Source organism: Uranotaenia lowii, chromosome 1 (genome assembly GCF_029784155.1).
Source record: "Uranotaenia lowii strain MFRU-FL chromosome 1, ASM2978415v1, whole genome shotgun sequence".
Classification (NCBI taxonomy): domain Eukaryota; kingdom Metazoa; phylum Arthropoda; class Insecta; order Diptera; family Culicidae; genus Uranotaenia; species Uranotaenia lowii.
Window position 1 is genome coordinate 104,287,346 of NC_073691.1, and position 14,595 is coordinate 104,301,940.

Genomic DNA, 14,595 nt, shown 5'->3' on the forward strand with positions numbered 1-14,595 from the left:
ATCATCAAATTGGTCGTTCTCGTCCGAGACCGAGTCGAGACGTTGCGGTCATCTTCAACCAACGAGGAGGGCCAGCACTCGTATGGTTGGGTTCTTCGGTTGACGTCATCCGCGAGGATCATCGGAGAACCACGTGGTTGGATCAGTCCATATACACTGGAAAAAATATTATTCCAAAAAGTGCTAAAATAATTTGTAAGTTCTTTTTTATTTCTTTTTTCACTTCTTCTTTTTCTATCATATTTCCCTTTATATATATTTTGATTATTCTGTGCTTCGCTTATATTTTCAACACGGAGGGCATTCGTGTTCCCGTTGCGAAATATGAGCGAAGGCGGGGGATTACACCCTCCAACTGGGGATGATGCGGATGTCATCTATGAAGATGAGGAGCATCTGGAGGATTCGGTGAATGCTGGTCCTTCAGATGTTCTCGGATGGATGTCAATGTCGATTCATCTCCAGTTGAGAGTAGAGTCACCCGGCTCCGACAATATACAGAGGACTCATCTTCCTCTGGGCCATGGGTGGTTTTCATCCGGCCCAAAGCGAACGGTAAACAGCTAAATGTGGTTCAGATCACCAAAGATCTGGCGAGGTGGCCCTCTGTAACCAGTGTTACGAAACTGCGTCCGAACAAGCTGCGCGTTGTGGTGGCTAACTGGAAAGCCGCAAATGAGATTGTGGCCAGCAAGTTCATAAACTTAGAATATCACGTCTACATCCCGTCTCGAAACGTAGAGATCGAGGGCGTGATCACTGAAATGAGCCTACAGGCGGAGTACGTTAAATCCAACGGCGTTGGTAAGTTTAAGAGCCTTGATTCGACTTCGGTCGATATCTTGGATTGTCGCCAACTCCAAACTGCCACCGTCGTGAATGGAGTTAAAAAGTACTCCCCTTCGGCCTCATTCCGTGTGACCTTTGCGGGTACCGCCCTCCCTCACTACGTTTTGATTGACGGAGTTTTAAGATTACCCGTGCGACTCTTTGTGCCTCGCCCAATGGATTGCAAAAATTGCATTAAGTTGGGGCACACTGCGTCGCACTGCTGCAACAAGCCGCAGTGCCCCAAATGCGGGGAGAATCATGGGGATGGAGCGTGCTCAGCAATAGAACAGAAATGTGTCTATTGCGGGGGCTCACCCCATGAAATCTCTTCGTGTAAGGCATTTAAGAGTCGCTGGGATAACCAAAAGCGCTCTTTAAAGGAACGGTCAAGGCGGTCTTATGCCGCCATTTTAAAGGGCGCGGCGCCTCCGATCCAAACTCATTCGAGTAATATTTTTGCTGTATTGCCAGTTGACAATGTAGACACGGACACAGCCGACGAAGAACCTCCAGTTGTGTTTACTGCTAATTCCCGGAAACGTCCAAAACCAGCTCCTAAGAACACCAGAATTCCCAAAAAAATAGTCACGTTGAACCCTCCAGTCGTCGAAAGACAAAAAGCGCCAACTGTACAGAAAGAAAAACCATCTCCTCCTGGATTCCAAATGAATATTACACCTCAGTATAAACCCGAAGTAGCGGGAACTTCTAGTAGCTTCAACCCCAACGTAGTTTCACCAGAATCAACCTCCCAACCTGGACTTTTCAAGTTGTCGGATATTTTGAATGGAGTTTTTTCGTTTTTCAACGTATCAGAATCAGTAAGAGGCATTGTAATCTCAATGCTTCCTATAGTAAAGACATTTTTAAAGCAATTGATGCAAACTTGGCCCCTCATTTCAGTGTTTATCTCTCTCGATGGCTAATTTACGCCCAGAGGTCGGAGATAGCACTGTTTTACAGTGGAATTGTCGTAGTCTCATTCCTAAACTGGATCCGTTCAAATTTCTTCTTCATGAAACTAGTTGCGATATTTTTGCCCTTTCTGAAACATGGCTTTCTTCTCAATCAAACATCACTTTCCACGATTTTAATATTATCCGTTTGGATCGCAACGATTCTTATGGAGGGGTGCTTTTGGGGATCAAAAAGCGCCACTCCTTTTATAGAATCCACCTCCCTTTATCAGGAGGAATTGAGGCTGTTGCATGTCATACAACTATAAGAGGTACACACTTAATCATTTCTCCTGTGGTCAGGACGATTTTGTCCTGTATTTTCAACAGCTGAAATTACAGGACAATCTCGGGACAGAAAAACAGCTCAGGAAAATATCTGTCAAACTAATCTGTAGCGTCGAAACGATTTTCTCCTGTGAATTGCAGGGAGTTTTGTAATTCTCCTGTGAGCTCATGACAGGCTTCTTTCGAGATTTGCAGGAGATCTGTAGTGGTTTGCTTTTTTTCTGCTTACTAATCAATTTTCAAGACTTTCTTTTGATATGAAATAACATACATTTTCATTAAACATAAACCAATTAATTTATTTAAAATTTACATACATGTACAATATTTTGACACACAACACTATTTTATTTTAAAAACACTACACTCGTTTTTTCTTGCTTTCGGACCGGCCGGCTGTGTGCGGGCATTGTTGATCCGTTGAAGATGCCGCTGCGGAATAAAGGGCACTTGCACGAAGGAGCGGTGTTGAAATTACTTACGTTTACCGTTTTCCGTACGGATCATACATCTTATGTATTTGAAATGAGCTAGCTCCGTCAACTAAACGTACCGGTAACAACTTTGCCGGCCTGGAGAGTTTCAAGCGAAGGAAGAATGGAGGGGCGATTAGCATTTTTCCCAAATGCTTTTCGACGATCTGCGGCTTTGGAGGTGAAAATCGTTGATTTGCTTCCTTGTCCTAACACTTAACACTTTGATTGAAAAAAAAAACCCATAGAAAACCTTCTTGCCGTTTGCACCCACATGGTAGAAGAGGACAAAAAAACTTTGTTTTCTCACACGTCTGCAACAAACGAACGGTAACCGCAAAAAATGACGAGTTGAATCGTTTGGCGGTTTTAAATTTTGTGCTTAAGTGGAAAAGAGAGAAAAAACAGTTGTTTTTTTTCTGTAGAGAAGAGCAAGCGAGAGAAAATTTGACAAGAATAGGGTGTCCCGTGATTCAGGCGAACACTGTCCTGAACTCACCGGGACACTTTAAGCTCCTGTGCTCTCGTAGCATGTTTGTCTCGGATTTCAGAAGAAATGAAGCTTTCCGAGATTCGGGTGATTTCCTCTTCGAATTTCGTTTGAATTGAGCAGCTTTCCTGTGATACGGAAAATCGTGGTCCCGAGCGGGATAAAAGCAATCTTAGTGTGTAAGGACTTATGTGTTGTCAGTTTGTATTGGCCTCATAGAGTTGCAGTGGATCGAAGTCACCTAGAGGACCTATGCTCAGTGCTCCCTGAGCCAAGGTTGATCCTGGGTGACTTTAATTCACATGGAACTGTCTGGGGAGAACAAACTGACGATAGTCGTTCTACTCTTATTTATGACATTTGTGACAGCTTCAATTTAACAATTTTGAACACGGGTGAAAAAACACGGGTGCCTAAACCTCCTGCAAGACAAAGTGCAATTGACCTCTCACTCTGTTCAAATTCACTATCATTGGATTGCCAGTGGAAGGTAATCCCTGATCCCAATGGTAGTGACCACTTACCAATCAAAATTACAATCACCAATGGGGCCAGCACTTCAAATCAAACAAATATGGCATATGACCTTACAAGACACATCGACTGGAAAAAATATGCGGACACGATTACAACAACCATCAAATCTATGAATGTTTTACCTCCTTTGGAAGAGTATAACTTTCTCGCTTGTTTGATTCATGATAGTGCAGTTTGAGCTCAAAAGAAACCCATCCCAGATTCATCTGTACGTCGAAGGCCTCCTAATCCATGGTGGGACAACCAGTGTTCCATGCTTTATAAGGACAAATCAAAAGCATTCAAAGATTTTAGAAAACATGGAACCCTCGATCATTTTCAGACATATCTAACCCTTGAAAATCAATTCAAAAAATTGATTAAAGGGAAAAAACTAGCACATTGGCGTACATTCGTGGAGGGTTTATCACGAGAAACGTCCTTGAATACCTTGTGGAAAGTAGCACGAAACATGCGTAATCGATCTTCAACAAATGAAAGTGAGGAACATTCACATAGATGGATATTCAACTTTGCACGGAAAGTCTGTCCCGATTCCACACCGAACCAAAAAATTGTCCGAAATGTGTCCCAAGACAGGTGCGATCTGGATTCCAGCTTTTCGATGGTTGAATTCTCACTTGCTCTCCTCTCTTGCAACAATTCAGCTCCGGGAATTGATAAAATCAAGTTTAACTTGTTGAAAAACCTTCCGGATGCCGCAAAATTTCGCTTGTTAAATTTATTTAATCAATTCTTGGAGCACAACATTGTTCCCCAAGAGTGGAGACAAGTGAGAGTCATTGCTATCCAAAAGCCCGGAAAACCAGAGTCTGACCCCAACTCGTACCGTCCAATAGCGATGTTGTCCTGTATTCGGAAATTGATGGAGAAAATGATTTTGTTCTGTAAGTATGAAACCTACCACTCCCACCGGCGTGTAAGAGAATCCCTTTCTAGACCTCAGGGCGGCACGCTTATCAACAAAATCGCAGGGAGCTTCCAGAATGCACTCAGAAAAAACCCCAAAATTGCACTTCTCGACTATAGTTTTATTTACGCTTAGTTGCACATTAAAAATGGTCACAATAATGGCACAGTACCTGGAGGGCCAAGCCCTTGTGGATGCTGCCGATACTGGTACGGGTGTCGGTAAGGCTGACGTTGTAGACGTGTCAGCGAGTGTCCAATGACGATAGCGGTTCCTCTTTTCCTCGAGTACAGCTTCGATCTCGATTGGTTAAGACAGTGGCCTTTCAGGTAACGGGCGGTCCACCGTCTTGGGTCGATCCGTAACGTTCGAGGGCGTAAGAGCGACCGGTACTTCCGATCGTGCGTTAACCGATGGTCGGTGGCGGTTATTCCCGTCGTAGTGGGAGGGAAAAGATTATTCCAACCACTGTATTTTATTCCAAAACAAAAAAAGGGTCCTGGTGTCTGGCTGTTATTTGCACTATCAAAGTTTTTATGTGTACACTGCGGTGGTTTTTAGCAAAGTCAGCCAGCACCAGGAAGCCGCATTTGACCGGCCTTGAACCGCGAGTTTCGGTCGTTGCTCTCGCTTCGCGATCGCTCTTCGTTCATCGTATCGTCGGGCGTCGCTGTCATTCGTGTATTTACCCGGAAGCATCGACTATCCCAGTTGGCCCTCTGGTTGTGAGTTGATAAACCATTCTGGCTGCATGCTGTTGACGTTCGTTGTGCAGGCGTTCGTTGCTTCGAAGGCGGATTTTTGGGGAAAAACTTCACACACACTAGTCACTCACTGCGATATACTACTTTTTGAAAAAGCTACGTTAAACCGCGATCAATCTCTACCACCTCGATGGAAGTGTTATCTGACGCTTACACTCTCCCCCGGGCCGGGAAAAAATATTTGCTTTGTAATACTAGAGTAGAAATTACAAAGTAAATATTTTTCGCCTACCTGCGTAATCGCAGCGAACCACACCAATAACACACGCCATCTGAACCTGCACTTCACATTTCAAGATTCGCTCGGTCAATTTAACAGATGTTTACGGTAACTTTTGAGGTATTCACTCGCGATATAAAAGGTAACGACTCCAAATTTGACTGAACAACGCATGAATAAGGCTAAGTATTGTCATTGAGTATCGGGGTCATAAGGCATCAGCATCGTAATCGACTCCGCTCTGTTTAAAGAAAATTCTTTACTGGCCATCAACGTTCTTTGAACTCCAGCCTCCAGCGATTAAGTTCCACAAGGGAAGCCTCCGACAAATACCGCCTATCCATTCAAAAAGCTTAAAAGTTTCTACTAATAATACAATCAAAAAAACTAATATGGATCGAATAATTAAGTAATTACACATTTCAAACATTTTCCAAAACATGACCACAAAAAACAAATTAAAAATATTAATGTAAAAAATTGAACTAAATCACAGATGTTTGGAGCGCATTTACCATTTTTCTCGGTCATGTTTATTTGTGACGCATGATATCTTTTCAGTTAATCTTTCGGAGTTGCGATCTAGTACTGCCATAATCATCATCAAAAAATTTCATCAGTGTATGTGTGTCAGAAGTTCGGAATGATCTATTGAACTGTAAGAAGCTGTTACTTTCTGGAACATGGAAGAAATTAACGAACGTGGACGCATGTGGCTGCTCGTGGTGGAAGGTAGGTGGCTGAAATTATTAGTGTGCCGGCTTAGAAAATCGCATTATGCTTGTTTCAGGGAATCTATTGGCCTTAAAGATTCCTTGGATAAGTTTGGTGTGGTGATTTTCGTTTATGAGTAAGTTCACTATTTAATTTTGCCCTTGCCTCCATCACGGTTATTAAAACTCGTGAGTATTTTGATTTTTTCCTTTAAATTGTTAATAAAGTACCTGGTGCTATTGAGTGTGACTAGTAAAAAGTGAAAAATGTACCATTTGCGATTTAAAACGTACTTTGCAAATTGGTTCCTTGATGACGTCATCACTTTCCTGACCTAAATTTTGCCTGATGACCTTGACCTAGAAATCCATTTCTGCCGACTTGCATGCAAGTTTTGACCATGACCTAACACAACTTAGAATTTTTATTGCAATTTGACTTTGCAGCTCTCGCAGATTGTGACTATTAAACTAATTTAAAAATTATCTCGACGAATACTTTTAACAACTTCAAACACTTTAAAATTAAAATTAAATGAAATTTACTTAAAATAATTTATAAATTTACTTAATATAAAATTCACAAAACTTAATCAATTTTCACGACTTCACTATATACTTAACATTTTAAAATCTACTTAGCCTAAATTTTATTTACTTATTAACTAATTCCAACTTCTTTTTTTTTACAGGTTACAAATTATGACTGCCGAAAACATGTGTGACTAGGAGATGACTAGGAATATGATTCAGGATGGTGATGATCCTAGCAAAATCGATGGATGCCTTTGATGCGTGGCCTTCTCCCCTTTTGATGCTTTCAGGATCAACAGTAGCATATTATTGCCTAGATCTGTTGAACATTTGCGTTCATACAAACGACCAGACTCTTTGTTTTAAACTGTAGTCAAACACAGGACACGTTTTATCACAACTTTCAATGCTCCCTAAATTGTTTTTTTTTGTTTTTTTTTAATTTTATTTTTTTTTTATTTTTTTTTTTGTGCTAATTCGAGCTGTTGATTTTTTTTATGCTTTTAGGTCGGCGGCGGAAAATACGCCGAGAGATTTGCCTTTCTCGTCCGCGACCTCATAGCAACTGGTGCCCCTTTTGGCCACGATGACACAGGGGACAAACTGCGGACCGATCTTCGCATTGAAGTGGTTTCCTGCCGAAGATTGCCGGAAGCTTCTTTTAAAAACCCGCTGGCCAATGATGAAAGAGGGTGAGTGCCGTTTATGCCTTAAATTGTAACGATTTTTGTTTTCTTCATACATTTTTTTCAAATTCTCACGCACATGCTCTCCTACTTTTCTACTCACGCCTCGCCATCTTTCGATTCGTTTTTCTTCGGAATCTTCTATTTCCGGCTCCAATTTATGATCTGAGCCCACTGAAACAATTTCGTTTCCAAAAATGATCCGATGAGGTGTGAATTTTGTCGCAGCATGAAAAGTATTATTTAACACGAATTCAATTTCTGACACTTTCGTGTCCCAAAGCTTTTGATCGTTTTTAACATACGATCGAATCATACTATTGATTGTTCTGTTGAGTCTTTCAGTTGGATTCGCTTGGCTGCGGTGTCGAGCATTGGCCCAATGTTGAATATCATACTTTTCCAACAACGATTGATATTCTTTGGAGAGAAACGTGCTCGCGTTGTCAGATATCACAATCTGAGGAGTGGCCAACCGTCTAAACCAGGACTCTTCCAATATTTTGCATAGACTAACACTCGAAATCTTTTTCACTGGAGTAAGCAGGCAATATTTAGAAAAGAGGTCCATTACCACTAGTAAGTGGGCATTTCCCTGCTTGCTCCGTGGTAAAGATTGAATGTAGTCCATGCAAATTATTTGGAAGGGTCGGGTCGCAACTCTTTGATTTCCCATTTGCGGTGCGCTCGAGACAGTGGAGTGTTTATTAATTTTACAATTTTCGCATTTCGAAATGTATTTTTTTATGTCTGTGCTCATGCGTGGCCAATAATAACGGCGTTTAATTATTTCAACACATTTATCCAATCCAATGTGGAGATTTAGATCGTGTTCTTTCCTTAGGACTTCGGTGCGCATCGAAGTTGGAACACAATGCTTCCATTCAAAGCGGTAGTCCATTGTGTCCGCCTTCGATGCCACAAACTTGAACAATTTGCCGTCTACAATTTTGAAGTCAACATATTTTTCGGGGTCGGACTGAACTGATGAAAATAGTTTTTTGTACCACCCGTCCTCGGGCTCTGAATCTAGAGTCTCGATGGAACGGGACAGTGCGTCTGGCACAATATTGTCCTTCCCCCTGCGATGCCGGATGTCCATCTCATACTGCTGTAGTATGATGCTCCAGCGGCTCAATCGGGAGGATGATCGCCACTTTGCTCGCATGATAAAAGTTAGAGCGGCCGAATCTGTCACTAAAGTAAATTTAGTTCCTTCAATGTACCCTCTAAATTTCTCGATGCTGCGAAGTGCAGCCAACCCTTCCTTTTCAGCCGCGTGGTACCTCAACTCAGCTCCTTTTAATTTTTCCGAGAAATAAGCTATGACCTTCTCTTCTCCGTCATGCTGTTGAGTCAGGACACCGGCGATCGCGTTATCGCTAGCATCCGTTTGAACCACAAAAGGTAGCGAAAAGTTTGGGTTGGCCATAACTGGAGCTGCAATAAGCCGCTCCTTTATGGCCTGGAAAGCTAACTCTGCTGTTGAACTCCATTGCACTCTCTTGGGCTTGTTTTTAAGCAAGTCCGTGAGAGGTGCAACGATACTGCTAAAATTTTCGATAAACCTACGGTAGTAATTGACCATACCGAGGAATCGTCTTAGCTGTCGTACCGATTTAGGGGCCTGATATCCAATGATCGCTTGAATGCGATCAGGATTAGGCCTCAATCCATCTTGGGATAGGACGTATCCTAGGTACGGCAATTCGTGGCAACAGAATTTTGATTTCTGCAGGTTTATGCAGAGATTAGCTTCCCCCTGCGATAAATCAATAGTCGTTAGAAATTTAACAGGGCCCAAATGGCTGAGTATGCGATCCTGGTGCGGCAAGGGATACGCATCTCTTTTAGTCCTCTCATTCAGCTTTCTTGCATCTAGGCACAACCGTACTTCGGCACTATCCCGTTTCGCCACCGGAATGATTGGAAGAGCCCACTCAGATTCTGATGGTTCAACTATATCATCCCGAAGTAGGTTGTCCAGAGCTTGTTGTACCTTGGCATGAATGTGAGGACTCCAAGGGTAAGGGTTCTTACGTACCGGTTCCAGGTTTTTGCATTCGTCTTTTATCTGGATGGAATGTTCTATTACGTGGGTCTTTGTAAACTTTCCTGGACCGGCAACTATGAAAAGTTTCTTAACTTCTTCTAGTTCCTCTTTTTGCTTATCGGACAATTCTTCTTCCTGATCCGATTCCTCGTCGATTCCGTCATCAAGAACTTCTATGGATTGATCTTGGATGCTGGGAGAAATCCCGAATTTCATCCAGAAATCGTACCCTAAAACACACCTCCGCTTGAGTTTTGGTGCGAATAAAACTGGTAAAATTTTTGTGCAACCGTTGAATGTTATCGGCACTTCCGCACATCCTTCGACTACCAATTCATCTCCCGACGCGGTCTGTAAATTCACAAATGCCGGACGTAATTGTAAATTCAACGATTTCCGAATTTTATTCGCCCCAAAACCCAAGACGGTTCGTGCTGCTCCGCTATCTAGTAACCCGATCAGCTCAATTCCCATCATTTGGATTCTCGCAAAAGGTCTGGCATCCCCACTAAGCTTGACAAGCAACGTAGCTATCTCGTCAGCTTTTGGAGGCCCTTCCAATTGTGAGTAACCCATGTGTTGAAGAATTGCAGCTGGATCGGGAACGGAGTTAGCCTGAGGGCTTTTGTGATTTTTCTGCTGACTACCCTGCCTCACTGAGTAGTCCCTTTGGAGTTTTTTAACTCACAAAAGGGACATTCTGATGTGGCAAACCCCGGAAATCCGCAAGACCAACAGAAAAGATTCCTTTTCTGCTGACAATCCTGAAAACCATGCCCATTCTCATGGCAGTTGAAACAAACCCCATTTTTGACTGGGATGTAAGCCCTTACTATCCGTTCCAAAGCATTGGTTCCGCTTGGCCCCGGTTTCGGTTCTTCCCGATGGGCCCTAGAAGTGAATTGGCCTTGTTGCTGTGGTTTCGGCATCGAATTCTGACCTACACGTTCTCGCTGATTCTGGCCATTATTTTTTTGAAAACTTTGTTTGGATCCCCGTTTATAGTTTGGGCTGAAATCACGTTCATGACCTTCGTTTCGAAATCTACTGTCCTGTCTGTTACTTTCTGATAGACCGTATTGCTCGATTTCATCAACAGAAGTTGCTGATCTATCCGAAAAACGATTATCTTTTTTTAAGTACACCTGCCAATTAATTGCGTCAAACTTTTTTCCAAATTCTCGCATTTTAGGAATTGTATTTATGTTTGCCGCTAGCATCGCGATCTTGCAGTCTTCCCTCGTGTTCCTGAAGAGGACGTCAAACTTCCGGCCTTCATCCCATGGATAAGACATGTTCCGGAAGATGCGGACCATTTCCAGATAGTAATCCTGGAACTTTTCTCGTGGACCTTGGCGGCGAGCGTTCAGCATCCTTTCGTACTGGAAATCAATGTCAATAGGTAAAAACTCATTTTTTAACTCCTTCACTAAATTTTCCCAAGTCTGTAGCTCGTTATTTCCATTGACTTCTATGAACCACGAGCGAGCTTTGCGAGTGAAAAGATAGTGCGCGCATGTAAACAATTCGGCATTTGAGTATCCCTCAGACCTAGCGTTAAAATCGACCTCTTTCAAGAATTCATTTAACTTTCGTCCGTTATCCAACCCGTCGTAGCGAACAGACCATTTGTGGATTGGTAGACGATCACGTTTAGATCGCGCTCCTACTTCCTCCCCCACTTGGTTTGCGTCTACGTGGGTGGATATCGGACGAAATTTGTCCCCGTGGCTCTCTAGCGAACTACACCTTCCTTTTAACCAATCGCAAAAATCTTGATTGACTGGTGCAGCTTTCATCTCATTTTGCGGCAGTACATTTTCGGTCACGCGAGTGCTGTTAGAAGCTTTAGGTGGCAATTTTCTTTCTGGGCGCTCGATGGGACGTGAGATTTCTAAAGCCTCAATACGCTGAAGTAGTTGGCTCACCACCACTTTCAGTCTTTCGTTTTCGGTTGCTAATTTAATGATCGTATTATCCCTTGACTGTCTGAAATCTACTTCCTCATCCTGCAATTGTTCCTCTATCATTTCCTCATTTTCATTTGCTTCAAACTCTTCTACATTTTCCCTTTGCTCATACTCTTGAATTTGATCAACAGCTTCTTCCTCACCTAAATTTTCTTCAACTATATTCTTGTCTATCTCATTTGCTAGCTCATTCTGAAAACTTTCTGTAATAATGCTGAGCTCAGTTTGTCTTACTTCCGCGATAGGTGAAACGATAGAAAAAAACTTCACTAACAGTCTCATACATTCCATTGCAATAATTGTCAGGCAGTTGAGACTCTCCTCCCCCTTGACATGTGGTTTCAAGCGTTCCATTCGGAAGAAGATATGAATAAGTCGTGTTTTGTAGATTTGATCCGGTACCTTTTTTGCTTTAGGACTCTCGAGAATATAACGAATTTCTTTTAATCTATCACCACACCACTCCAATTCATCCAAAACTGAATCCCAGCCAATAGAATAATCTGTTGATGATCTGTTTTTTTCAGCTTTCAGAATTGCGCGCAAGGTGCGTTCTCGTTTGGAACGGGAATCCTCAGGCGCGAAAGCTTTGCGTATACGCAACTCATGACTGAGTTCTTCTTCCGAGAGGTGTGCCGTGTTTAAGGCGGAATATAGTGCTTTCAGTTGCGTCAAATCCATTGTGCAGCTTAGGAGAAATTACTTGAAATAATGTTTGAAACAAATAATATAAATAACAAAAAACGAATAATTTAGAACTAAATATTAATTAATTGAAATTAAAGTTTTAATGTATCACAGTTTAATAGGGTGGCAATAAAATGAAATATTTTGCTATTGTTTTTATTTTCCGATCGCACACTCCACTATTGAAATTTTGCTCCAATTTAAATTAAATTTAAAATAACTTCACTCCGAATACTTAATAAGCTTTCCTGTTGAACAATCTCCTTTGGACATCAGAACCCCTATATTACGAATGAATAGTTCAATGTTGTGCAAATAAACGTTAAATTGCCCCAATTTCAGCAAAAATAAAAATGAGAAAGCATGGGCGTTTTCCCAGAGATGCATGCAAGATACTGGTTGAAGCCTCGCTGCGATATCCGTGGTAAGTCTTGGAAAGTTGGGCGCCAAATATGTAAGTATGAAACCTACCACTCCCACCGGCGTGTAAGAGAATCCCTTTCTAGACCTCAGGGCGGCACGCTTATCAACAAAATCGCAGGGAGCTTCCAGAATGCACTCAGAAAAAACCCCAAAATTGCACTTCTCGACTATAGTTTTATTTACGCTTAGTTGCACATTAAAAATGGTCACAATAATGGCACAGTACCTGGAGGGCCAAGCCCTTGTGGATGCTGCCGATACTGGTACGGGTGTCGGTAAGGCTGACGTTGTAGACGTGTCAGCGAGTGTCCAATGACGATAGCGGTTCCTCTTTTCCTCGAGTACAGCTTCGATCTCGATTGGTTAAGACAGTGGCCTTTCAGGTAACGGGCGGTCCACCGTCTTGGGTCGATCCGTAACGTTCGAGGGCGTAAGAGCGACCGGTACTTCCGATCGTGCGTTAACCGATGGTCGGTGGCGGTTATTCCCGTCGTAGTGGGAGGGAAAAGATTATTCCAACCACTGTATTTTATTCCAAAACAAAAAAAGGGTCCTGGTGTCTGGCTGTTATTTGCACTATCAAAGTTTTTATGTGTACACTGCGGTGGTTTTTAGCAAAGTCAGCCAGCACCAGGAAGCCGCATTTGACCGGCCTTGAACCGCGAGTTTCGGTCGTTGCTCTCGCTTCGCGATCGCTCTTCGTTCATCGTATCGTCGGGCGTCGCTGTCATTCGTGTATTTACCCGGAAGCATCGACTATCCCAGTTGGCCCTCTGGTTGTGAGTTGATAAACCATTCTGGCTGCATGCTGTTGACGTTCGTTGTGCAGGCGTTCGTTGCTTCGAAGGCGGATTTTTGGGGAAAAACTTCACACACACTAGTCACTCACTGCGATATACTACTTTTTGAAAAAGCTACGTTAAACCGCGATCAATCTCTACCACCTCGATGGAAGTGTTATCTGACGCTTACAGTTCCGATTGGATAAATGGATGGAAACAAATGGTCTCCTTTCAGATACTCAATTTGGGTTTCGAAGGGGCAAAGGAACAAACGATTGTCTTGCTTTGCTGTCTTCAGAGATACAAATGGCGTACGCAAACCGTGAGCAAATGGCTTCAGTGTTTCTAGACATAAAGGGAGCTTTTGATGCAGTCTCAATAGAGGTTTTGTCAGACAAGTTGCACTCCCGAGGTCTGTCTCCTCTATTGAACAACATCTTATACAGCTTGTTTTGTGAGAAACATCTGAACTTTGCTCACGGAGATATTGCAGTTAGAAGAATCTCCTACATGGGCCTTCCACAGGGTTCATGTTTGAGTCCACTTTTGTACAACTTTTACGTAAGTGACATCGACAGTTGTCTCTCTGAAGGCTGCACTCTAAGACAACTTGCAGATGATGGCGTGGTGTCTGTCACAGGATCTTCCGAGTCTCATCTGCACAGACCCTTACAAGTTACTTTAGACAGATTGTCTTCCTGGACTTTGGGGCTTGGGATTGAGTTTTCCCCTCAGAAAACGGAGATGGTTGTTTTCTCTAAGAAACATAGACCTGCTCAACCTAAGCTTCAACTCCTAGGTAGAACGATCACTCAATCGAGGTGTTTTAAGTATCTTGGGGTTTGGTTTGATTCCAAATGTACCTGGAGAGCCCATATTGAGTATCTGAAAGGAAAATGCCAACAAAGAATCAATTTTCTCCGATCAATCACTGGCACCTGGTGGGGAGCCCATCCAGAAGATCTTTTAAAATTGTATCGAACAACCATTCTCTCAGTGATGGAATATGGTAGCTTCGGCTTCCAGTCAGCTACCAAGTCTCACCTCAACAAACTCGAGCGTATCCAATACCGCTGTCTTCGCATCGCTCTGGGCTGTATGCCCTCAACGCATAACATGGGTCTCGAAGTTTTGGCAGGAATACTTCCTCTTAAAGATCGATTCAATCTACTATCACTTCGGTTCCTCATCAGGTGTGAGGTCATGAACCCATTGGGGATTGTGAATTTTGAAAGGTTACTTGAGCAAAATCTTCGAACTAGATTTATGTCTATATAC

General features: G+C 42.6%; 1 protein-coding gene and 1 long non-coding RNA gene across 4 annotated transcripts in view; both read left to right on the forward strand.

Moving 5' to 3' along the window:
* The window catches only part of LOC129752303 (beta-galactosidase), a 277,208-nt gene that overhangs the window by 219,406 nt on the left and 43,207 nt on the right, over positions 1-14,595 (forward strand). The gene's annotated exons all lie outside the window — the stretch shown is intronic.
* On the forward strand, positions 6,073-12,365 carry LOC129752446 (uncharacterized). 2 transcript variants are annotated; one of them, XR_008738877.1, is made up of 4 exons: positions 6,073-6,371; positions 6,875-7,408; positions 10,648-10,857; positions 11,953-12,365. It is a non-coding gene; the product is annotated as an uncharacterized LOC129752446 (long non-coding RNA). The 2 variants fall into 2 exon arrangements; XR_008738878.1 differs by having other exon boundaries at positions 6,160-6,201; positions 7,224-7,408.